The 27,571-nt window shown below is 37.8% G+C and overlaps 1 protein-coding gene across 7 annotated transcripts in view; it reads right to left on the bottom strand.

Annotated features, from left to right (window-relative positions):
* The window catches only part of FHIT (fragile histidine triad diadenosine triphosphatase), a 1,254,006-nt gene that overhangs the window by 1,035,772 nt on the left and 190,663 nt on the right, over nucleotides 1–27,571 (bottom strand). The gene's annotated exons all lie outside the window — the stretch shown is intronic.

The following is a 27,571-nucleotide window of genomic DNA, read 5'->3' as shown; positions in this document are numbered from 1 at the left end:
AGTAAGACTTGATACATCGCCAGGAGAGAACACCCCAATGAAAAAGTTCTTTCCTATATGTTAACTAATTTGAGCTCTACAAATTTGCAACATTCAGTGGGGAAGGTAAAAATCACCTCTATTCTGCAGCTGGGCAACTGAGTCTTAAAGAAAGTACCTGGTGTGGAGACAGTCACACACTGTCAGAACAGAGATAAGAACGAAGATTTTCTGACTTCTAGCTATATATAAAAATCTAATATATATATACGCTATAACCTAATGACTGAGAATCATACAACTATTTTATCAATTTAACTATAGGAGGATAAATAATCGGGTTCTTAAGGCCTGTTCTCTGTTTCTTAATTTTTTTTATAAATATGCATTGGAAGATGGAAAGGAGACTCTAAAAAACAGAGACACAACAGTAATACGAATAAGAATAATATAATTTTTTTTAAATTCAGATGTGGATTGTAAAGACAAAAAATACTATCAAACTAATGAAAATGATCAATTTCAGAAAGTGGAAAATGCCACAAAAGGGAAGTTTTTCCACAGCATCTTCCATCTAACCCAGCACTATAGCTCAGGAGTCAGGGTACACGACTCTCCTTGATATTTTGGGAAGAGAATACTATTCAATGATATGCTTTCCAGAAGTCAAACTCTATGTACACTCTTACACAGTAGCTCTCATCATTCTGCATTTGACACCAGCTTTACAGATTTAGCATCTCATAGTGATCCATACCTAATTTATGGTGCAAAGTTCATTTCATATAAAGTCCTGACCTTCATTGTGGTGTGATTACAAGTCAATCTGCCAATGTTCTTCTTCTTAAGCTTTGACATTTATTATAGGGAAGATGTGTCATTAATTCTACTGACCCTTCATTCCACTCCCATCCACCAAATATACTGACCCCAAAGTTCAGAGCTTTGTATATACATCTTAATAATCTGTTGTCCAATACTCGGCAAGGAAAATGTACTATCATATGGCACCAAGAACGTCTGAAGCTCTACCTAAAACTTCATGGATCCAATATTTAAGCCTTATTGGGGGTCTACTATATGCAGAGAAGAGTGCTAAAAATCCAATAGTTATCCAAATGTGTTACTCGTCCCTTTTTCTCCTTCTCAAATCCATTTTCATTCAGCCTCTTAAGTTCTCTGCTTTTCTTCAGCAGGGTTCTTCCCCCAACCCCATGTTACCCTTCTCACACTAAAACCAACCACACTATCCTTCTCTTTAGTTCTTTCCCCCCCCGCTGCTTTGAGTAGTCTGGTTGGACCAACGGCCTACAAAGCTTAGCCCTGACTTCTCCACCAATGCTCTGAAGACCAGTATTATCCTGGTATGCAGGCCATGCTCCTGCAGCATGGCGGTCCCTGCCCAGTCCTGCTTGATCCCCAGTAAAGCCTTAATCTCACACACACAAAAATAAGATATTGAAATGAATAAGATACTGCCCCTCTCCTTTAAAGTGCAATATTCCAAACTACATGATATAACCCAATGGTGGTCAAGAAATCAATTTAGAGGATTGTGACCAGAATTTTTTAAAAACCTAAAATAGAATTGAATTTAAAAATAACAGAAAATATCTCACATAGCCAGAGTGGGTATAGGTTCATGAAGCTGTGTGTGTGTGTGTGTGTGTGTGTGTGTGTGTGTGTGTGTGTGTGTAAGTATAAATGTATTCCTTACTGTGGTTGATCTAACAGTTTTAGTTTCCCACAGTGGGAAAACCATTACTTGAGCACATAATGATACAAAATCTATGCATGGAGAATCCCTAGAGTGACACATAATCAGCATTCAATATGCACATACTATAGCAGAAATTAGTACTAATGAGAAGTAGACCTGATGTTCAGGCAATGATGACAACCCAAACTTTGCTTTCTAGAAGAACTCAATTTTTTTTATAATTGTTTTTTTTGGGGGGGGGGTGGATTGATTGATTGATTGATTGATTGATTGATTGATATTAACGGAGGTACTGGGGATTGAACCCAGGACCTCATGCATGCTAAGCATGTGCTCTACCACTGAGCTATACCCTCCCCCTCAAACTTTGCTTTCTAAAGTTCATATTCATCATTTTACTTCCTGTTTAAAAATCACTGTATATGCTCCCCCATCACCACAGAATATAATCCAAGTTCATTAGTATGGCAGTTGAGGACTTCCAAGCTCATATTCCAACACCTGTCACCCCGATCGCACACTCTCGTACCATAGGAAGGACTATAATCTGTGATTTGCTACTGCTGGGCCCTGGCACAAATTCTTCCTTCATATAAGAATGCCTTTCCTTCTCTAACTGACCAGTAAAGTCATAAACTCATAGCAGATGGTTTTGTTTCATCCCTCCAGCAAACGATGTCATCTTCCTTCTGGTAACATTATTCTCTTTCCTTTGAGGAACTCCTCCAAATTTCTTGTGTTCCTGGTGGTGTTGTCGTCATAACGCCCCACTGCCCATGGTCACAAGGGAAACCCTGTGATAAATATACAGTGATTGGTTGAAAAAATAAGCACATGACCTAAAGCAGAAAATTGTAACCCATCTTTGGTGCTGTGTTTTCACAATAGTCCTCAAAGACTGCTAGTCATCTACTGTGCATCAGAATCACCCAGAGGGCTTATTAAAGCAGATTATTTGGCCCCACCCCCAGAGTTTCTGTTTGGGTAAATCTGAGGTATAGTCTGTGCTTTTGCATTTCTAATATCTTCTTGAGTGTTTTAATTTCCTATTGTTGTGTTAACAAATTACCACAAACTTAGCAGCTTAATACTACACAAATGTATTCTCTTACAGTTTTGGAGGCTGGAAATCTGAAACAGGTCTCATGAGGCTAACTAACATCAAGGTGTTGGCAGGGCTGGCTCCTTCTGGAGGCTCCAGGGGAGAATCCATTCCTTGCCTCTTCCAGCTTCTAGGGGCCACCTGAGTTCCTTGGCCTGTGGCCCCTTTCTCACATCTCTTCTTTCTGTTGTCACAATTCCTGCTACTAACTCTAATCTTCCTCTTACAAGGGCCCTTTTGATTATATTGGGTCTACCTGGACAGTAGGCTACTCTCCCCATCTCAAAAGCCTTAACTTAATCACATCTGCAAAGTCTCTTCCAGGGGTTAGGATGTGCGCATGTTTGAGCCATTATGTTGCCTACCACCCCAGGTGATGCTGATCCTGACAGTCCATGGCCCACATTTTAAAAACGAATGAATGACCATCTGTATAAAAGCCAGCCTTGCAATTTACTTATTCTTTAGTCTGCTTCTGCCCTATCTCACTAGATTCAGGGTGGGCTGAGGGCTGGTTTGAATCATGGCCCTTTTGAAAATTAACTTAATTATATTTACATCCTCATTTCTGATTACCAGCATATATACCTTACAGTTAAATCTGTAGAATAGTCAAGAAAACTGAAATAATAATAGGAAAAAAATATGTGAACCTAATAGTCTGAAGTAAAAAGAGACTAATAAAATTGTCTGGATTCCTTACTGTTCAGTATAGATCTTTCCACCTATTATGCCCTTGAATCTCAAATTCTTCAATTGCTGACTGCTAGATATTGACAGTCTGACGTCCCAGATATTTCAAGTTTTTCTCTAACTAAATTTGTGTACCCAGGCCCATTCTGAGCTCCACCTCATGGGCCCTGGGTCTCAAAGATGGCTTCACCACCCACTCAAACATTAAAGCCAGAAATCTCATCAGCAATTCGAAACAGCAGCTGACATTTATTCCATCATTGCTACGGACCTAGAAATATTCTACATTCTCTAGACACTTACTCATTAGTTCTTAGAGGTCTTGTTCATTTTTATATCTCTGATAGTGCTTTGCATACAGCATGCATTCAATAAGCCTACATTGCCTGATTCATTCAGCAGACCATAAGCTCCTTGAGAGTAGGGACTGGGTCTTACTTTGTTGCCAGCATGAAACTGACATACCTCACATGGCATTTATAGTACAATGGAAGAGAAACCAGATCATATGTGAGTAGTAGGGGTAGGGCCTGATGTCAAATTGCCTTCAGAAGCAGGCAGAACAAAAACATGTTATAGAAGGCAGCTCATAGCTCTACAAAATCCTAAACAAGGACATAAAGTTAAAATCATTTTATAGAGTCGTATCAAGAAGTCCACAGTTTAGCTGAGAAGCAATTAGACAAAGACCAAAGGTTTTCCAGGAGGTCTGACTCTTCAAAGAGATAAGGGGATTGAAATTGGGTCCTTCAAGTTCTCTTTCAGCCTCCTGATTCTAAGTGTTGAGGTATCTGTCCTTTGTTCTTGGTGATTTACTATATCTGATTGTAACTCAGGAATCAAACATTAGGCTCTGACTTCTTTTCCATCCAGATTTTAAAATCAATATCTTTACCATTTATGAAATTGTGTGATGTGCTTTGAAGACTTAAGGCATCTTAGAGAGAGAGGGAATGTCACCTTGTACTATCGTATCAATGTATTAAATAATGACTTCTTTAAAAATCAAAAGCTTGTTGCTTGAAATGCTATTAAATCATAACCTATAAAAGCAGCATACGATCGTTTTGATGGTACAAAAAGCAAACTTTAAACATAGCATATGAGAACTGTTACAATATAAGAGAAGACTGTAATCTAATTTTTTAACCAGTTATGTGTACCATGAAAGACAAAATTCTCATAAAGAATAAGTTTTACTCATCATATTTATCAGATAGATCACCAAACATGTGCCAAGGACTGTGTAACCCAGTGCTAAACAGAAGAATCCCTACCCAGATGGAGATAAAATCTAGTGGGGAGGATAGACATTAAACAAATAATCGTGAATCATTACATGTAAGAAGACAAAATAAAATGAAGGCATTCCAGAAACAATTCAAGCATAGAATCAGCCATGGAACAGATTTGGGGACCAAGAGGCTCTCCAGGAGAAACAATGTTCCATCTAAGATCCTATGGATGAGTGAGAGCTGACCAGTAACACAGAGGGGAAAGAAACTTCCAGCAAGTGATCAACACACAACAAAGAAGAATAGTAGGGAATGGGTTGGGAACATTAAGGCCTGCTCAAGAATGTTCAACCCTGGATGGGGAGAGTCGACACATTTGTTTGAGCTTGATCCCTCAGAATTTTGCATTTTAAGTCTCTTGGTTCAACTTGACTTCCTAGAAAGAAGGTGCTCTTTATGAAACTGAATATATTAAGAACCTCAAGAATCTTTAATTCAATGCATCATTTAGAATATAATCATGATTGTAAATTGATACCTGATAGAAGTTTTTTTTTTTCAAATGGGCATGACTTTCTTAAAGAATTTAGGATAATTTGGTGATAAGGTAGAGATATGGAATAGGTTTTTCTACAGAAGTTCTTGGTTTATATACCCCCCAGCAATGTTGGAAGGCAGTACCTGTATTTTAGGACATCTTTACTGGGTTTGTTGCAGAGTGCACAGACAGCATGCCACATATATATGATAACACAGTTCTGACTAAGAGATCTTATTACAAGACCTTTAATCAAGCTCTTATTGCATATGAGACACTCTGCTGAGGGCTCTGCATATATTTCTCATTTAACTTTGGTGACAACGCTAGGAGGTAGGTACAATGATTATTCACAAGTTTACAGATGTGTCACCTGAAGCTCAGAGAAGTTAAATAACTCTTCAAAGATCACACAGCAAATCAGCAGTGGAGGCTCTTAACCCCTCCCCTCTGTTAATATCCAGGAAAGCTCTACTTTTGTTCAACTCTAGCCATTTTTACTGAGGGGGAGAAGAGTGTTTTTCCACCCTTTTTTGTCTCCCTGTGAATTACTATCTAGTGGTTATTGCTACAATGTTTAATAAGTGATGCATTATCACTGGATATTGGAATTAATGTCATCAGTCAGAGATAGTAAATAGAAGTTTGCATTTCTGCACTGCCTGGAGGTGGAAGCATCAATAAAAGCCCGAGGTGGGAGGAAGAGATGAATGTGCAGACTTGAATCAGAGGCAAGGGATGCAGTTTGATGTGGGGTAATAAGAAATTCTGCCTAGGCTAGCAGAGAAGCCGAATCCTTCACCACTCCTAGCCCAGCTGCTCGGATACATTTCTCCTAACATGGCTACTCTTTCCTCCATAGGGCCGGAAAATCTCACTCCTGCCCACCCCACCCCCGCAACACACACACAACTCTTGTGCATGCCCTAGGGTGCCTGGTACGCAATATTCTAGGAGCAATAGGTTGCAAGTCCCTTTGATAAAGTTTGCTTGGGGCCTAGGAATTTTAATCTACATCCACAAACTGAAGACACTTAAATTAAAAACTTCCTCCCAATTCAGCAACAACTAGGAGAGTGGCAACTGTGAATTTACAGAAATTGGCCTGCAGCCTTCCGAATGGCAAAGCAGCAGCAGATAAGAAGCAGCTTATTACTAAAGGTCTCCACATTGACCTCATGCATTAAAGCAGAACAAAGGAGCATTAATGACTGCGAGGCTTGCCATATTAGAACGAGGTGATGCTGATTAGAGAGCATCTAGTTTTGCTATTCTTGTGACACTTCTTATTTTTAAACTCCAGTATAAAAGTATGTGTTAATTTATATGATTTGTTTCACATGCTATGCTCCGGGCTGGACACATGAGATGCTCTCCCCAATCTAGTATTTCATAACGAGCAATAAACAAACAATAAACAATGACAACAAGGAAAGAATCACTTTCCAGGATCATCTGGTTAGTTCTGACATTTGGGAAATTGCTTTACTGCCAGAAGTCAATTTCTGTGATTGTGAGCAGGTTTCCACACATAAAATTAATAATGTGCTCAGTTCCCCTCCCCTCATCATTTTATCACAAGCAGATTGGATCCCTCAGCCCATAAAGTCACATTTTTCAAATAAGATCTTCTTTATAAAATACATAAAGAAATATCCTATAGAGCCCCAGAAATCTTGGAAATGCACATTTACTCATTCCTTTGCTTATTCAGTCAGTATCTGAGTGCCTACTAAGTGCCAAGCACTTTTCTAGGACTAGAGGACACAGGTTGGGTAAAACAGACAATAAGTGAGTAATTCATTAAAGAACAAAATTAGTTTGGGAGTAGCTAAGCATTAGGAAGGAAATCAAGTAAGAAGGAAATCAATCTGACAGAGAGGAGTGGTCAGGAAAAGACTCTCTGGGAAGGCGACATTTGAGCTAAGAGCTGAATGACAAGAAAGAGCCAGCCATGCAAAGATCTGAAGAGTGTTCTGGGCAGAGGGAACAGCAACACGCAAGAGACTATGACAGACACAAGCCTGGCTTGTTCAAGAAGTTCAGTGTGAACAGAGAGCAGAGGGAGGGGTGGTGGATGGGAGATAAGGTCAAGGAGGCAGGGGAGCAGACCAGGTGGGAGCCCTGCAGGCCATGGTGCAAACTTTGGATTCTATATTAATGACAAGCAGAGCCACTGAAGGTGTAAAGCCAGGGAGTGATGGGTCCCCATGTTTTTAAATCTACAGTTTTGGGGGGTTTTTTTGGTCATGGAGGAAGAAAATGGACAAAACTGTATTCCACTCAAAGATATCAGTTCCTTTTAGGTACTAACATCCTGTCTTTGCCAGTATATGTAGTGATTAAAAATGCGGTGTGGGTCAGAAAAATGTAGGTTTAAATCCTTGCTCTGCTATTAATGTGCCGTATAGTCTTAGGGACTCCATTTAACTTACTAAAGACTTCATTTCTCCATGTAAAACCTATGAGAGTAATTCCTCCCAGGGTCTTGGTGAGGATTAAATGAGACATTACGCGTAATACAGAATAGCACTAGTGCCTGGCACACGGTCCGTGTTCAGGGAATAATAGCTGCTATTAGTAGTAGCATTACTATTAGAAAGAAGAGAAGGAAGGATGAGGTGAGGGAATAAGCAATTACCCAGGTCACTTAGGGTAGAATACAAACCTACCGGAGATAATATGGAGGTTTCCATCAGCATAAAGCTTCTCTATGCTCCAGGGTCCCTGGGTGAGTACTGAGCATGGTACCAGAATAGAATTTTTAAAAAACTGTAAGTAATCCAAATGCTCACAAACAGGAGGATCAATAAAATGTAGTCTGTTCATGCAAGGAAACACTCCACAGAAACAAAAAGAATAAAAAGGCACTCCTAATGGATGAACCTTACAAATATGTTTATTAAAAGAAGCTAGAAAGGAGAGGCTACATGCTGTGTAATTCCATTTATATGAAGTTCAAGAACAGGTGAAACTAATTGATGTTGACATCAAAATAGTAGTTACCCCTTGAGGGAATGTATTTGGAAAACATTTGGAAGGGGCACAAAGGAACCTGCCTGGGAGCTTTAAAAGGTTCTACACCTTGATTGGGATGGTGGTTACTCAGAGATACGTGCATGTAAAAACAACATCAAGCTGTAAACTTAAGATCAGCATACTTTATAAACTTTTACTGTTTGTATGTATGTAATACCTTAATAATGTTTGAAAATATATCATTTCAGGGGATCAGAGTTAGCTAAATAAATAAACGAATGGTGGCTGCTCTATGCAAGAGAACTCTATCCTCAGGACCACTGAGGAGCTTGTTAATTCCCAAAGCGGCTTTCCCCTTTCTCTATTAAACAGATCTACCCATTCTGTCAGCCACAGAGAAGGCAACCAACCAAAGGGAACAGAGGAAGAAAAGCGCAGGACACCTGGGAAGCATGTCAAACTGTGGCCCTGACCAACTTCTCAAAACTACTCCGGTGGACTGCCAGTACCTGCTAACACCTTATCTTTCATTTGTGCTGAATGTGTCTGTATTACATGAAAGCTCAAGGGTGCAGGGTCCCTTCTTTTCTATATTAGAAATAGACTTCGGGTACCTGGGTTCTCTGTAAAGAATAAAAATAATAACAGGAGGCTATAGAACAATTCAAGTTCAGAGAATATGTTTAAACTGCACTTTCTAGCATTTTAATAAGAGAAACTCAGAGGGCTTCCAGCATAGAAAAAGAATCCAAATGGAATTATTTCATTTTCCTGATAGAGCACCCCGACCCGCAATGCAAGAATCATTAAATCTCATCCTGTGGCATTAAAAAATGCTTTTCAGCTAAGATCAGCCAAAAATGTGCCCAGGGCACATTTTTATGACCGTATCACCATGACCTGAAATTCAGATCGTTAGACTAGCTAGAAATACATGCTTAGTAGAACAGTTCAGAGTTTTCCTCCATCTATCTCAGTAAAAAATGGTAGCAAAAGAAAGCTTATTTTCTTGGAAAAACACTATCAAATAATAAAACAATTCAGGACCAGTTTTCACAAAGTAATAACAGGCCATACATAATTGATCGCGTTTAGTCTGTGTCTCTGGGTATTACAAATCATACTTACTAGCGCTTCAAACAAACAAACTTTTATTCCAGATTCAGGCTGTCCATCCTGGCACTGCCTGACACTACTTTAGCACCTTTATTGCACACTTTACTGCATTGTTCTTTAGTTGCTTCTTCAGTGAAGTTCTCACACTCCCAACAATGGTACATGTCTCTCTCTCTGTGTGTTCACTTGCTACCTCTGATGGTAGGTAAAAGGTTGATTCTTCTAGAAGTGAATTGATTTGGACTTATGCTCTCACCTCAGGCCGGCAAGGGAATACGAACTACCCTGGGAGGTAAAACACTTCCCTGTGAAATCATATCCTAACTCCCTCCATTAAAACCCTAGAACTGCACTGAAAGCAGGAGAGAAATACTAAAATCATCCCAACTCCTTGGGTTACCAAACATTGAGCAGCTGTATCTATAAAAGAAGAATAAATAATTCATTCCAAAACTCTCTTTCTTTGCACAACCCAAGGCTCACAGCACTGGTTGAAAGAGAAGGTTTGAATCAGGGCTTTGACATTTTGAGTTATACCTTGGCCACCAGAGGAACCATACACCTCTGCCTTACTTTCTCTCTGTATGCAAAGCTAAAACCCTGGAGCTGGGCTGTCCATTACAGAAGCCACAAGCCCCATGTGTCTATTTAAGCAACTGAAATGTGACGAGTTTGAAGTAAGATATGTTATGAGTATAAAATATACATAGGATTTCAAAGACTTACTACCAGAAAAAGAATGCAAAATATATCTCAATGATGTAAAAATACTGATTACATGTTGAAATGATAATATTTTAGATATATTAGGTTAAATACAATTTATTGAAATTAACTCTCCCTCATTCTTTTTACTTTTTTTTAATGTGGCTATTAATTTTTTTCATTATATAAGTGGCTCACACTGTATTTCATTTGGACAGCACTAATCTAGATCATTCTGAACTGCTCTCAGGACTAAGAGTTTCTTCTTGTGGGAATGGTCAAATACAGTCCTAACAGCGCACATCGGCATGTTTTGTATGTCGCAAAAGATGGAGAATACAGAAGATGCATCAACATAATCGCCAAGTGTGTTACATGCTTCACTGTGCTTACGTGTTCTTAAGCACACTGCAAAAAGTTTTTTTTTAAAAGACAGCAGAAAAGCATGGCATAGTCCCTTATTCTCCTGAAACAGTAATGACACTGAATATGAACTCTGGAATCAAACCATCCTAAATTTGAATGCTGCTTCAGTTTCCCCGTGTGTGAAAAGGAAAATACATACATCTACTTTTTAGAAAATCAAATGAGATAATGTAGATTAATGCTTAAACTATCGCTGAGCACTGAGAAAATGGAAAAAATTTTGGCACTGTACATGTTGAGCCAGGGAGGTGAAGGGACACTGAGATGGCAATGTCCATCAAGAAACTGGGACTCTTAGCCTGGAGATCAATAGATAAATGAATACATAAAATCACTTCAACAAGTTTGCACACTAGGAATTGTGAACTCAGGAGTACCCCCAGAGCCAGACAGGTGAGAAAATGAGTGAAACCAGTTGTGTGTGTGTGTGTGTGTGTGTGTGTGTGTGTGTGTGTGTGTGGTAATGTGGGGAGCACACACCCTATCTAAGCCACACAGCTCCAGCTCAGACCCAGCCCATTCAAACCATGAGGGGATAACAATGTTACAGTATTGCCAGATTGCCCAGTTCTTAAAGAGAATCTAGAAATTTCAATTTTTTTTTTTTTAATGTTCAGAAATTTTTTAAAAGGCACTCATTCCAGACAGAGCTCATAGGAAAATAGTTGAACACATCTGCCTAGAAGGTCAAGGAGATAACTTGTTAGACTCCTACCATATTAAAGGTAGTGGAGATATCAGATGAAATTGTCACCAGCTCCAAAACACTGGCGCTACCAAAGCTGGAGAGGCAGCTTTACCTCTCTCTCTCCTCTTAGCTCTTCATGCAGCAAGAACCCAGTTGCTGTGGCTACAGTCTCCTGGGGGTCTCTCTCTCTCTCTCTCTCTTAGACCCTGACCTGGATGTTATACGGAATGTTTCAAAGAGAGCTGCAAAAGCACTTGGACTCTGCAGGAGACACGTGACATAATCCAAGGTGCTATGCTGGCTATTATTCACTGCCTACTTTAGGTCTCTCTGGAATCTTGTCTGTTTGAGCTTCAGGCCTCTCTGCTACCCATTTGGGTAAATAAATTACCACACTGTGTAAATGTGTACATTCTGTAAACTTGAAAGAACAGCCTTGAAGAACAATTTTTTAAATATCATTCTTTAGAAAATACTACGGGCCTCTCTACATCTGTTGCTAGAAAGTAAAAGGACTGATAACCTGAAAAATTAAAATTACAGTAGCTACTCCTTCCTCAAGTAAGTGATTCTTAGGAAATGCATTTTAAAGAAGATGACTTTTCCAGTGAACACTTCAGTTTTAATTTAACCTTCCCAGAAAAATGAAGTGCTTTGTGTAGATTCTTTTGGTTTTATTTAAGGCATAAAAATTAGTTCTGAGCTGTGATAATTGTGAGCTTAGGAATGTAATCATTCTAAGCACCACTTCTGACTTTCTTATAAACCCTACAGATCTTGAGTTGCTGTTTATTACTAACTCAAAGTTGGCAAGTTATTTAATTGTGAAGCTGAACTTGAAGTTGGAGTGTGGCGGGATGGCTGGAGGTAGATTGCTTTGTCTTGCTTTCCACAGGCTGCCCAAAGACCAGCTACACGGTGTGGTGCAAGCAGCTTTCTGGGTATGTGCTTCTCTGGCTACTAATCTTCTTAATTAAAATGGGAACAATGACATGTTCTAAGGGTGGGATAAAATATTACATTAAACTAGATCTCTACCTTTTGAAACCAATCACAGAGAGGAACAAACAATCACAGTTCCTATCATCCATGTTCATGATTTCGGTCTTAATTGTGGCTTTTTGTTGTTGCTATGAGGACCCAACCTAAAGATCATTGCTTATATTTTATCGTCTAAAGAAAAATAAAAGGGCCAAGGCTTTGGCCGTGAAAAATCTTGATGTTCATAATATAGCAGGTAAAGTATTTCTAAACATTTTAGAATTACGTGTTTGAATCCATGACAACACACCTACAGATGTATACATGATCAACATCAACCAAAGTGCCATGTGGCATTTTTTTCTTCCTTTCTAATAAATAGAGGTCCCTGGAGATGTTTTAAGAAAAATGAATTCATATTTAAGTATGGGCACATTTGAACTGAGAGTCCCTTGAAGAAAGTGATCATTTTCAAATACCACTATGCCAGAAAGTTATGAGTATTCAGATACTGTAATCATTGAAAGTTAACAAAATTTAAATGTTTGGCATGTATCTCTACTTCATGTAATTAATATTTCTCAGTAATTCAAGAAACAGATAAAAATTTCACTCTAATATTATCTCTCCATTTAAGAAACAAATATAGAAATTATTACCTGCCTGAATATTTATAATGTGTTTCTCAGCATCTTGGAGCAGAACAAACAACAGACTGCTGACCTGTGAGCTGACTCAGGTCCCAGGACACACATTGTAGGAACCCTCTGGTCTGTTGCCATTCTTTACTCATCCTTTCATGAGCAAATACTAACACACTGTGCAATGATGGGCACCTTGTTAGACTTTGGGGACACAACGATAAATGTGGCATGATCCCTGCTCTCAGGCACCATACAGTCTCCATCATCTAATGGATGCAAAGCCAGGGAGCAGCAGTGCCTCACAACCACAAATTGCAACAGGGAAAAATAAAACGCTACTACTACCTGGTTTGTCTGGCTCTGTGTTTACTTCTTTTTAGTAGGTGGCAATATTTTTAAAAATAAAAAGCTGAAGTCTTCTCTTTAAAGATAAAAATCAGATCTTAGCACACTAGACCAGAACTCCCTCTCGGCAACAGCTGACTGGAGCCAGGTGGTGGCGCTGCACTTCCCAGCTCACTGCACATGCTTTCTCTAGTTCTACAATGTTTCCATCACTCCCATTAGGTTCACTCATCACTCAGTTCCATTGCCTGTTTGGTCCTTGTATTACAATATTGAGTTTTTGACCCTACTAGCCTAGTTCAAGTCCTGGGTCTAATTAAATATGTGACTAAGCATGAGTTACTTAACCCCACTGACCCTCAGCTTTCAGTTTTCTCTTCTGGGAAAAAAAGACAGAAATTAAAAATAGCAAAATAAACCTACTCTGCTTTCTGGGCATGGCAACTGTGAATCTCCAAAGAGAAGTCTAGGGAAGGGTTTCAAAACCTGGGAAACACTGGGCAAAGACACAATATTATTGTAATTATATTTTCAGAGAAAAAAAAAATCTAGAAAGTGAGAAATAATAGCCTACATCTGATTATTACTCTAAAGACCACAATGAACTGTAAACTGAATCAAATCTCAAATGACCTCTATGAGACAAATATTACTTTCTCCGTTTTTCAGATGAAGAAACTCGGCCTGAAAAGAATCAAGGGACATGCTCCATCATAAAATCTTATAATTTCAAGATTATTCCCATAATTATAACACCTATGAAGAGACCATGAACAAGTGATACCACAGAATGGAAGGCTAACCAGTAAGGTGAGCCATCATTTTCCAAGGACAAACGCCAGGTAAGTAGTACAGACATTTTTTTGAAGAGGAACAATTTTTAGAGGCTGCTATGTGTTGCAATATCAGGGAAATACTTTGAATAAATATTTGTAATAGATACTCACATGGACTTTTTAATAAACTGATAGATTTAATGACTTTGAGGATGCACACTCTCATTAAATGTTTCTCAACGTGACATTATTTTCTTGGAGACTGTTATCAGTAAGTAGGTATTCAGTAACCTCTGTGAGAATCTAGTGCACTAAATTTTATTAAAGTCTACTTTTATTAGTCCCCTCCCTACCCTTTATTTTAGCCCACTGGAACCATACTGCAGCTCAGAAAGAAATATGAGAATGGACCTGGCTTACTTTCCACATTTTTAAGAAGACCCTGATAGAGCAAAAAGTCTGATATAAACATGAAATAAAAGCTTATCACTTACCTTTAAGAAAAGACTTGCCATAGGAATAGTAAGCTTTTCTAATGCATTTACATTTTTATTAGGCTTACAAAAATTCAATTTACTGGTTTCTTTAGGTATATATTTACTGAATAAAGTCAAATATATAACATCTTCATAATAACTTTTTTGAAACATGCAATGGACTTATTCAAGTTCTTCCATGGTTCCCTGTAATTTTGGTAGAAAAACAATTCTAAATGAACAAGCAGAGGAGTGACTTTAGAGTACATAGGAGATCTCCATGTAGTTAATTTAGAAGCACTGTGGGAAATAAATCAGGAGACATGTGAAACAGTAACCAGTTCTTGGTGGGAGATACATGTGACTGAGTAATGTGCAAACTACTGTTTACACACTGCAATCAGCTGGTGGCTAAGAAAAAAAGCTTAAAGACAATGGCACTGCAGCTACCGTGGTTTTGCTCTAACCTCTGAATTAAGCAAAGAAACTTTGAGACTAGAGTGCCACATGAAGAGCACAGTGCCAGGAACCATACAATTAGCATGCAGGAACTAAATATTAACAGCAACTGCAGAAGATGTGACTGCAGACTTCAGTAAAGTTTCTGAAACTGGTTATGGTCCCAGGAAATCTAAAAGAATTGTCAGCCACGGTTCTCAGCTACAAATTTCAAAAACTGGGGAAAAGTGTATAGCATCCCAGCTTTTTATTCTCCTAAGTGAAGATTTTGAAAACAAATAGGATTTCCATCTAGTATGGCCATCACTTCATTAAAAGATTAAATAAATAGGAGGGTAGGGATAGAGCACATGCTTAGCTTGTACCAGGTCTTGGGTTCAATACCCAGCACCTCCATTGAATAAACATTTTTTTAAAAGAACAAATAAATAAAAGCACTCTAGTTCTAGGGGAACTAGATATCTTTCCATTTACAGTTTCATTTAGGAAAAGATGTTAGAAAACCTACAAATGACTTTTGAGGCAAGTTGGGCTCCTCAAGAAACAGACTGTTCACACATTTAGCTTGAAGGAGGCTTTTAAAGGAGTGCTTTGTGGATCAAGATCCAGAGAAGGAAACTGGAGGTAGAGAAAGGAAGCAGCATTGGCAGAAGGAGAAGTCCCAATGGTAGCCTGTGGGGAATTAAAAAGATGGGGTGCCTTGTGTTGGGGTTAGAGGGCAGACAGGGGTCTTTATACCCTCCAGTGATGAGTCACTGGAGACAGGTCACCTCATGAAAAAGATGTGCCTTTGAAGGGGGGTTGTTTGTGGGTAGCATCCCCAGCAGGTGGGGTAATGAATCCTTAGCTCCTGAAGGAGGGTCTGGCAATGCATGAAAGGGTCCACGTAACACCTGTGTCTCAAACTAGTGAAAATATTCTCAAGCTCTGGCATTAAAGACAGTCGCCTTTAAGCCTTTAATCTTAAAGGGTCACCATAATGCAAAGGCCACTTAAGACCCAATGGTAAAAGGTAGAAGTTTATAAAGCTCTTACATTGTCAGATAACATCCCAGGAAAATCAGTCCTGTTGCTGTTTGACACAAAATGACTTCTTAAGTACCAAATCTACTGAGCAGCACCAGAAAAAGATGGTGTGAATTCATTTTTCTCTACTCTGCTTACTTTTCCCTCTAAATACAACTAAACACCCTAGAAATTATTCAACAGAAAATGTTAAAAAAAAAAAAAAAAAAAAAAAAGGAACTCTGAAACCTGGAAAAAAGAAAGCCACTGGCGAGGGACCTCAGAATTTGAAGGACAACAATGTGGTGAGTCCTCTGGTTTTCTATTTATCTCCCATATACTGTGGTCTGGGCTCCAAAGAGACCTGCAACCCCAAAACACCAACAGGAAGAGCCTGCTCCCTCTGGCCAAAGGACCAGAAAAGGAGGAGCCCAAAAGAGACCCAGGGGGAAACCCAACCTCTGTTCCACCACCAGGGCACCAATGGGCAGTCTGATCCATTGGCAGCAGCAGTGAAGTCCTGGGCTGACCTCACAGCCTATCTGACCAAAGACTAGTATCTAGGATACATAAAGAATTCTCAACACTCAAAAGCAAAAAGCAAAACAAAAACAACAAAAATCCAATTAGAATATGGGGAAAAGAGAAGAAGAGAGATTTCACCAAAGAGCATATGCAGGTGGCAAGCACATGGAAAGTCGTACAATAACATTAGCCATTAGAGAAATGCAATTTAAAACCACAATAAGATATCACTACATACCTTTCAGAATGGCAAAAATTAAGAGTAGTAACATCAAATGCTGGTAAGGATGCAGAGAAACTGAATCACTAATATTTTGCTAGTGGGAATGTAAAATGGTACAGTGGTTCTGGAAAAACTTTGTTGGTTTCTTCTACAACTAAAAATGGATTTATCATATGACCCAGCAATTATACTCTTATGTATTTATCCCAGAAAAACAAAAACTTATTCTCATGCAGAAAGTTGTACATGAATGTTCACAGCAGCTTATTTCTAACTGCCAAAAAGTGAAATTATCCAAATATACTACAGCAGGTGAATGTTTAACAAACTGTAGTACACCCATAACACGGAATAATATGCAACAATTTTTAAAAAGCCAATCTCAAAAGGATATATACTGCATGGTTATTTTTATGTAACATTCATGAAATATGACAATTATAGAGATCAAGAACAGATTAGTGGTTGCTAGTGGTTAGGGATCAGGGAAGGGATGGGTGTGGTTATAAAGGAGTGGAAGAAAGGAGTCTTGTGATGATAGTACAGGTAAGTGTCTTGGTTGTGTTGGTGATTTCGTGAAACTACACATGTGATAAAATCGCGTAGAGTTACACATACGTACAATACACACACAAAATGTCTGTATAACTGCTGAAACCTGAATAAGCTCTATAGATTTTACCAATGTCAATTTCCCAGTTTTTATATTGTACTATAGTTGGGCAAGATATTACCATTGGGGGAAGAAGGGTAAAGGGTCCACAGGACCTCCCTGTATATTTCTTTGCTATTTCCTATGAATCTATAATTATTTCCAAACTTAATTTTTTTTAAAATCAGACCTACTGATTGATCAGGGTAAAAATTCCAAATCTAGCTATTGTTTCCTTTGCGATTTGCCCAGCATCTGCATCTGTCATTGGAAGCAGATCTTAAATCCATCTCAGATGCCCATACCTCCAATAACCTCTCCAATCCCCAAGTTCAGTGCCCTCTATACCCCTTCTTACAGGCCAAAGAAGAAAACTAGTGGGGCTGGAAAACTCCTCAACGACTTATCAAAACTTTGCATCAGGTTCTCCTTCAACTCTGTCCTGGCTCTACTCCACCTCTATGGTCATCGCTTTCTCCAGGTCTGATCCATCAGGGATGCTCCGAGAAGAAGTTTTGTTTCAGCCCTCCCCCATCAAAAATAGACCAATTTTGCTTGCTTGTGGCAATTTGCAGTAATATTATATATATATAAAATAACCAAACAATAACAACAAAAAGCCTAAAGCATGACAGAAGGTCTTTATGCTCTCATATAAATTTACTGTATATAAATTCCCCCAAGAGGAATTTGTCAGCCTACAGAAAGTGTCTCTCTCAGGTACTCATACTAGTTGTCAGTATATTCAGCCCACGGATAGCCATTTGCAATCTGCAAAGAAAATATGTATACAAAGAAAAAATATAAACACCACACTATTATTTGGTTGTAAGAGTAAGAAATGTATACTAACTTAAAAGTTAGCTGAATTCTTACTCTTCACAAACTAGACTTTAGTATATAGCCATTGAATTGATCAAGGACTATGAGATTTTATCCTTCTGATATTTAAGCCTATCAAAACATCAGTGATGAAAACCTTCATTTGAAAAATCCTGATAATTCTACTATTCAATTATAATAAGCATTTCACTACCACACTGTACTTACACTCCATAAAAGCCAAAGCTGGGACTACTCTAATACTGATTTCTCCAGTGCTTATCATTAATTAAAAGGTAAAAAACTATCACGAGTGTATCTGCAGTCAGGCTTTCAAAGTAAGAAACATCAATATCCAGTAATTGAGAACATTTGGGAACAAATTTTAATAAGCAAAAAAAAGGCAGAAAACAAAAAAAAAGTTCTGTATTATTTCAAATTATAATCAGATCAGTATATGCCACTGAAATGTTACAACTGCCCATGACTTCGAGGCATCTATCCAATTTTTCTCTTCTAGCAGATGCTAAAGAAAAGAAATACAGTCAGACATGTTCATTTATATAATTTTTACAGATATAACACATCAACAATATATTGTTTGGGGCTTTTATGGAAGCCAACATCAAGAAGCAAAAAATGTGTTCTGCCAATGCACCCACCCCATAAGTTCCTGCTTATCCTTAGACACAGGCAGATGGATCATTAAAATTATGGCTGCACTGAGTGTCTTCTAAAGCATAGTGGTGTGCTTTTGCCAAGGGCACGTAAGTGAATAAAACAGTCCCTACTCTAAAGGAGCACAAAAATCTATTATTGGAGCCACGTGAAGAGTCTGTAAATGAAAGACCTGGAACACAGAGTATGTCCATGGTGAAAGGGAGGTCCCTAACATCAAAAATAGAATAGAATAGTGGTAAAAGCAAGAATGGCTTGAGTGTCTTTAGCTCACTAAAAAACTCTACCAGCATCCACCTAAGTCACCCTAAATAAACAATGTGCCTGATATGTACATGCAGTTTCAGAAAATGTCCCCTAGTTTCCCCTTATCAGTCAGGGTCCCAGCAGGACACAGATTACCCACATTAATTAATATAAATTGAGCCGGGTTTAATAAAAGAGACTATTTACAAAACTTTGGGTAGTGTGTAGGGAAACCATAAGAAACGTCCAGTACTATAGAGCTATTATCCTTAGCCCTAAAGGGAGAAGAAAACCTGCCCAGAACCTGAAAGGAGAAAGTCTGGTAAGGAAGTTACTCTTAAAAAGAGGCTTAGATTAAGGGACACAGCTAGCCCAATGGGGAGACCCACTGGGAGGGATCCAGAGCAACTAATAACCTGACCTCACTCTCCTCCCTTCCTCTAATCTCTTGCTTGGGTTTCCCACTGGCCAGAAGACAAAAAAAAAAAAAAAAAAAATTGGTGAAGATATATAGATGAGCAGATGATAGAGAAGAGAATCCCTGATTCCTACTGTTTAGAAAATCAGGAGCTACCAACTGCCTAGGGCAGAGAGTGGCTGTGAAAATTAAATGCTCTGAGGTACACCGTGCATATAGACATGACCGCAAGCATAGTACATGAATGAGAAATGGAAGTTACTAAATATATAATAAGGTTTTTTTTCATTATACAACTCAATTTAGCAATTATCTATGCCTCTTGTCATTTTCTCTCCACATGAAAGGTACACAGGAAGGGGAGAGAAATCAACATTTCTGGAGTGGCTACTATGTTTGCAGCACAGTGCTAAGCACTGAGATATGCCATCTCCTCTAATTCTCCTTAGAAACTATGAGATAGGAATTATTTAGCCCATGGGATAGGTGAAGAAACTGAAGCTCAGATACATTACCCAACTTGCTTACGATTATAATTAAGAACTCAGATCTGCCAAACTCCTATGCCTATGATTTCTCCATTACTTTATATGATGAGTTGACTGATGGTGGTGATGGTAATAACAATAAACATCTTATCTTAACAAAGGACTAAAGAGTTTCTATAACTGACACCAAGGATTCCTTAAACAGAGTATTAGTGTGTAGCGGAAGACTATATTTGACTATTGTAAATATGATGACTTTATTAATGTTAGCCCCTTAGTCATAAGAAGAAGCTTTTTCAGAGCAGACTGTGTGGTTACAATAGCTTGAAGTCTCTGAATTTCTGTTTCCCACTCTGTGAAATGAAGTAATAATGAGTATGTTCCCTAGAGCTGATGTGAGGTATGAATGACAAAATGTGTTCAGAGCACCTTGGAACAGGGCCTAGAGCACAAAGTCAAGTTAGACTTTTAATACTGTTGAGAGGCCAGTTCAAACATGCATGGGTTCTTGGAGAGTCTTCCTAAAAGTAAAGAATGTCTCCCTCTTACCAGCCGTGTCTACGTGCACCCTACTTCTCCACAAACTCTAGAATCTGAGTATGTGAAGGGGAAGAACCGGCATAGAAAGGCAACAGATTATGACAGTTCATGGGATAAAAAAGTAGGGTGCAGCAAGAGCAGTTACCACTGTGCTTACAAAAAATTTTGTTTAAAAAACTGTCTACAGAAACAGACTCATAGACATAGATCACAAACTTGTGGTTGTCTGGGGGGAGGGGGGTGGGAAGGGACAGACTGGGAGTTCGAAATCTGTAGACACTGACAGGTTTATACAGAATAGATAAAGAAGATTAGACTGTATAGCACAGGAAAATATATACAAGATCTTGTGGTAGCTCACAGCGAAAAAGAATGCAACAATGAATATATGTATGGTCATGTATAACTGAAAAATTGTGCTCTACACTGGAATTTGACACAACATTGTAAACTGACTATAACTCAATAAAATAAAATTTAATAAATAAACAAACAGACAAACAAATAAATAAAAACCATCTAAAGTTATATTTGAAAATGAGGGCCTTGGTAAATATTCTGATGGCAAAGAGAATTTGTAAAACAGTTTTACACAAAAAAGCCAAAGCTAATGGTATAATTGCAGTTTTGAACTTCCTTCTAATATGGATTCCTGCTCCCATATAGGGATGAGGTTTTAACCTGTCAAAAGACAGATCAGAAGGCAACCTCAAGCACTATTCTTAGGGAAATTTTTTCTTTTATCATTTCAACAAACAACTGAACCAGAGCGTTTTAACAATTACTCTGCCATGGAAACAGCACTGTCAATGACCATAACAAATGCTAAACAAAACAAAATTCTTCGTGAAATTAAAAAATTTTCATGAATCCAAGGTTATAAATATTTTAGACGTGATATGTGACACTTTATATTTATGCTATGTGCCATTACCAACTTTTGCATCTAAAATATCCTTTCTGACTAAAAAAAATTATCTGAAAAATCAAAACAAGGACCAAAGACCAGTTTCTTGGAGAAAAAAATTCGTAATTTCCCAATTTTTTAAACAACTAATTTCATTCGAAGAAATGCACTGCACTTTTAAATAAAATATGCACCACATATTTCCTCTTTAGATTGGAGCTTTCAAGTGTAATTTAGCAAAGTTGAAGCTTTAGTAAAAAATATATGACATACCAAGTCAATAAAGTCTTTACTCCACCTTCTAGAAAATATCTAGTTATACAAATATATACATGGCTAAATTCAGAAACCTACACAGTAGAAATTTCCATAATTTGATTTATTACAGTAGGCTACTGATATTTTTGATAGGCAAGAAGGAAGAGAAGGAGGGAGGGAGGGAGATATGAACCTCAGAATATGTCCTTTGCAGTTTGAAATATAAAAGTTTTATGATTTCCATTAAGGTAGTTAATATTTTAATATCAAATGTTGCTTCTTTCATCTTGCTGTCTTATTAAAAAAGCCTATCATAGAAAAATTAACTCTCCACATGAAATGGTTCATCCATAGTGATACAAAGTTTGAATTATAACTCAATGAAAGGTTGTTTGTCTATATTTTATTGCTTTTGCTATTTCTTTAGTAATCATCTTGCAGTCTATGCACTGACATTTGCAATAATATGTTTACATCACAAAGTTAGGCCCTGTCATTTGATGTAACAAGAGGCTGTATTTTGTAGCACACATATATTTTGCATGTCCCACTTCCTTTTTGGCATGAGAGTATAATCATTTTTTCACCTACCATTTTTAACTACCTTCAGGGGCATTAACAACATATTAGTAAAAATCTGTGGAGGGATGTGAGATTAATTAGGTTCAGTGGGGTTAAGAAGTATCATATTCTTTTTCTTAGGCAAAGGTCTGTTTGATAACTAAAACTTCTTTTCCCATAAAGCTAAAAAAATTACTATTTGATTTTCATCCTTCTATCAGTTCTTAGTCTCTAATTATTAAAGAATGAATCAGAGAATAATTATAATGCACTCTGACTCTGTAATGCCACAGGATTTTGTAACTTGAAGGTAACTGTGTTCCCATGTGCGTGCAAATGTCCTATCCCACTGCAGAATGTGTTCTCTACACTTAGCAGAAGTCGATGATGCTCCACTCAGATCCCATGGGATCCCTTTTACCAGTTCGGTAGCCCACTTCTTCCTGCGGGTGTTGCTGCCAGTCTTCTCCAAAGGGTTGTCCTTGGGCAAAAGAGCCCTAATGCCCAACCCCGCCAACCCCCCAGGACCCATAGCTAATGACTGACTAGTGGAAGGGGGAGCTCCTTGGTTCTAGGCAGGACTGACCCTGTGGTATGATTCATGCTCCAGATCTCCCCATGTGCTCAGGCTAATCTCATGGGAAACCACATCCTTGATAGCTTCTTCCCCGTCCTATCCTAATTCCCTCACTCCTCTCCTGGTTTCTCCCAAGAGCCCTCCCTTAATAAATCACCTGCACACCAATCTCCATCTGAAGACCAAGAACCCAACCTAAGACTCCATAGAAGCAAACACTGATGAAAAGACAGGCACATAAATGGTCTTCCAGTTTGGGCAGGTAATCAACAATATCTCAGCCATTTTTAAAGCTTCTGTCCACAGAGCTTTACGAGCACAAGTTGGGGGTGGGAGGAGTATTCACATAACCGTGTGAAGGAAAGCTCCTAAGATCTACAAACTCACCTCATTGACAGAAGACACTAACCGATTCCTACTTTGGGGAATGCTGCAGTTGGCAAGGGCTGCCCTTCTTGGCAGGTGTCAGGTGATGGCCTGTGCTGCAATTCGCCACTCATTGGGAGAACAAAGAGTCTGGGACTAGCAGGGGGAAAATATGACAAGCTGACCATCAAACTACAAACAGCTCTTTGAAACCTCTCTGATAGAGGTGGGTGGTGTTTGTGCCATAGCTATTGGGTTGAGTCTAATAATAAAAGGACGGATCACCACTTCCTCTGTGCTGTCAGTAATGAAAGCCATCAAAATAAGCCTGAATGGGCCTTACTGTTGCCCTGTAAATCTAATATGGACAGCTTAATGAGGGAGGAACATTATCTTTTCTCACAGTCCAATTTTACTCACGAAAGAAATGTTGCCCATATTGGCAATTAACTTGAGAGATTAATTAAATCCAATAGCAAGTTCAGTTCCTTCCATGGACATTCTGAAATCGTAGGAAGGGACCAACACGCTATGGGCACTTAGCACATGTTAAATAATAATTACTACAATAATCTTACTAATTTGGACTATTTTTTGCAGAAAACTGGCAGCTAACCTCCCCACTAAATGCATTCCACAATCTGATGCAGCTACTCAATATTTCAGTCTTACTCTAAACTCTATTATTCCTGAAACTCCCAACAAATACCTCACAATAATTGTGTTTCTTTCCTCAGCAATTTCACTCACCAATTTTATTTACTACATTCTGTTGGGCCCCTTGAAGAGTGAGGAGGCAGCCATTCAGACAAAACACAAACTCTAACCCAGCTAAAGAAGTAACAGATGGGGTCCCATTGTGTCTCTTTCAAAACAAAGACTGACAGTGACATGGGAAGGAAAGAGCAACATGGGTACAGCCATGACCTTTACCCGGTGTCAGAATGCCACATGGTGTGTGCTCTGGTTCTTTTTCTTATATGTTCTCAGAGTCATCTTTGGTTTTTCTGTTGTGCTTTCTTCTCTGAAATGCTGAAGTGCTTTCCTTATCATCATATAGAAAATCTAGTTTTAAGAGGAATCTTACAAATCTGACCAATTTGTGGAATGGTAAATGAATTGTTGCTTTGGTGAAAGTCAATAAAATTGTATCTAATTGATTGCAACAGAATCATGCACAGCCATACAGCATCAGTGTTTACCTGCTGCTTGGTCATTCTGGACCATACAACTAGGGTGGGAGTTGAGAGGGATGGGGGTGTCAAGCCTCATAGCTTGTTCTGTCTAATGGCCAAGGAAAACTGTGAAATGTCTGAACAATAATTTGCCCTAAGACCACAAGCTTACCATCAGTACTGTCCATACTGACACTGCTCATACTGTAAGAGATATACCTAAAGTTCTTTCTGGTATTTCTTATATCATCAGTTTAACTGCATACAAAATAAGTTAATTGGACCTAAAATCTATTTCAATATTTTTCATTGTAGCAGACTTGTACAGGGAGAATTAAATAATATAGGAAGCTGACAGTTATGTTTTACAGAAAGTAAAAGTTGGAAAAAATAATCTAAATAATTCCATTGAACTCTCAGTATATGTAAGAGTAATAATACATTAATAGAAAAATAAAATGATTTTAATTCACATTCTCTAATATGAAGAATTTCTGGTTTTTTCAGGTAACCTTCTAATGCTTCCTTTCTCTCTACAAGGTAGAAAACTTAAAGGCTTTGGGCAGTTATATGCACTGGCTTATTTATCAGTTCTTAGATTTAGATTATAGGAGGTTTCTTATATTAGCTAAAGTATCTTCTAAATCTTTTACAAACACAGTTACAGAATTCCAGAAAACCGATCCTTAAGAGATTGGTGACAATTTATAAAATATTTCATCATGAGAACTAGGTACAAAAGACAGGAATTCCAAGGATTTACCACTTGGTATTAAAGAGCTTACCTTTTACTTTTACTTTACTCATGTTGCATGGACATTGATCTGAAATGCCTTTTTAGGTATAAAGTTGTCTTCATAATTAAACTGTTCTTGATGAACCCAGATCACCAATAGGAACATTAACTACTGCATTTTTCAGAACGGATTTTAAGGGGTTAAACTAATCACCAATATACCAGGATAGCCCGAGGCTGTTATATATCTTCATTCTTCTGATTTTTACAGACTTTATAAATGTATTCTTCCAGCTGAAGTTCACAGAATCAGGTATGTTTAAGAGAATCAATTCCCAGATGCTCAACTTTTTTCCTGAAATTGATATGCCTGAGAATGTACTTGCCGTCAAGGAGTCATGGGGATGACAATTTCTGTTTAAAGACCTTGCCTTTTCATCTGCAAGCCATTGTCAAAGAAGACATTGCTCCTGAGAAAAAGTCCCACAAGAGGCAAGGAAAAAGGAATCAATAAGAAATACCAACAGAGGGGGTGCCTTATTTCCCCAGGGGCAGAGTCATTGCAAGCCTCCTCGCCATATCTAGCAATTCATTTTAGACTGAGAATTCAGAACTGAAAGACAAGTCCCTCAGAGGCTCATGAGAAAGTTTATTTGAATGCAAAAATTCACCCTAGAAGAAAGTAAACCTGACCTAGCTGATTGAGCCAGCAAATAAGTTTTGCAAAACAAGTTTCATAGGTAGATATTTTTCATAAACCTAATGAGCTCCCAGGGTTTGATGAAATACATTTAAATCATGTGATCAGATAAAAGCATGTTGTCCAAAAAATCGTATCTTCAGAGGTATATTGAATCTTGGAATATTTCTATTTTCCCAACTCTGAGTATATCAAATTCAATATGGTGCCACTAAGAGAAAGAGCAACAAGTATAATTAATGGGTATTTGAGAAGCTTTGGTAAGTCTTTGGTATACTTCCCAGAAACACAGAAAGTGAATGCCTCAAGTGACTGATTAACAAATCCTTTTGCAAGTCAGTGTTTCCTTTTGACAAAACTGAAGGAGAACTAATTGAGTTGTCAGAGGATGAATCATGAACAATAATTTGATGAGAAATCATTATGTGATTTTTGGCATAAAACTGGTAAGGAGTTTGAAAAAATTCAATGACATAAAAATATCTCTAATCTCATCTACATTTGTGTGAGAAAGATTTCTCAATGTTTACATCCAGAAAAATAAAAAAATTGGAATTGTGCTAAATCCTATCTTGTTCCTGAAATAAATAATATTTGACTTGATACAAAAACTAGTTTTTTAAAAAAACTTGCCCATCTCATTAACAGGTGAAGTTCCAATAAATTTAACTTTTATATTTAGGAATTATTCACCAATACTTAATATATATTTGCGGTTTTGATCAATCTGTGCTAACAATAACAATAATAAAAGCTGAATCCAGAGGTAATTTTTGAAACTTAGAGGATTCTGGATTCAGGAAATTATTTTTATTTTAAGGTTCTGAGAGTAAACAATGATCAATAAAAATTTTAAGGCATATTTCATTGATAAAATTCTGTAAGATAAGTAAATAAAAATATGAATTAAAAGAGGAAAAGGACTGGTGTACAGTTTTCAACCAATAAAGAACCTATGTTTATATTGTAACTAGACAATGGTGAGGATAAAATTATTATAGTATTATAGTATCTAAATGGATATACTTTAAAATCATTTAGCCTTTTAATTTTAAAATGCCAATATGTACAGTATACAAGAAATTGTGTTCTTGGCAACTCTTTAAACTTATGATAAAAAATTTGAGATCTATAATTAGTCCAAAAGTTTTTTAAGGCATAGGGAACAGAGAAATTGGAGCTCTCTGCTTTATTTCTCCTGCCTTGTTATTATTTCTGGAATTCAAAAGTGTGCTTTCCTGGCCCCATTTTCACATTTTGCTCTTTGATCCACTGTTCCCTTAGAAATTGAAGTCTCCAAATCACATAATTGTGGACATGATGAACTGCCCAAACAAATATGATTCTAATCACTTGCTTTAGCATAAGCATTACAAGTTTCTTTTAAACAACAATCTCCTCTAGTGTTTCTGAAAGATGGCTCCATGAATATAAAAATTTATCACTGCATTCTATTTACAGGCTTTTCACTTTTTAAGCCTAAAATACAAATCTGCTGCTTTCATTCTGTAGCAGATTTTCAAGAATAATCCCTTTCTAAGTGTCTTCACAAATACATTATCGAGTTCAGCACAGCAACAGAAAGAAAACAGATGAGAAGGGAAAAAGAAAGAAGAGGAGATGAAATGGTCTGATGATACCACAGAAGAAGGTGGGCAACTTTAAGAAGCCAGGCCTTTTAAAATATGGCATTGTTAAATTTTATCACTAATTTACAAAAGGATTAAAAGAAATCATTTTTTTTATTTGAGAACAAAGGTAACTGTTGGGTTAATATAGTTCTTGTCCCTACAGCAATACCAGCCAGATTTCTTTCATGGTTTTCTTTCTGA

This window comes from Camelus ferus, chromosome 17, assembly GCF_009834535.1.
Source record: "Camelus ferus isolate YT-003-E chromosome 17, BCGSAC_Cfer_1.0, whole genome shotgun sequence".
NCBI lineage: Eukaryota > Metazoa > Chordata > Mammalia > Artiodactyla > Camelidae > Camelus > Camelus ferus.
Note: the sequence above shows the minus strand (reverse complement) of the source record. Positions and strands in the feature narration are given on the sequence as shown.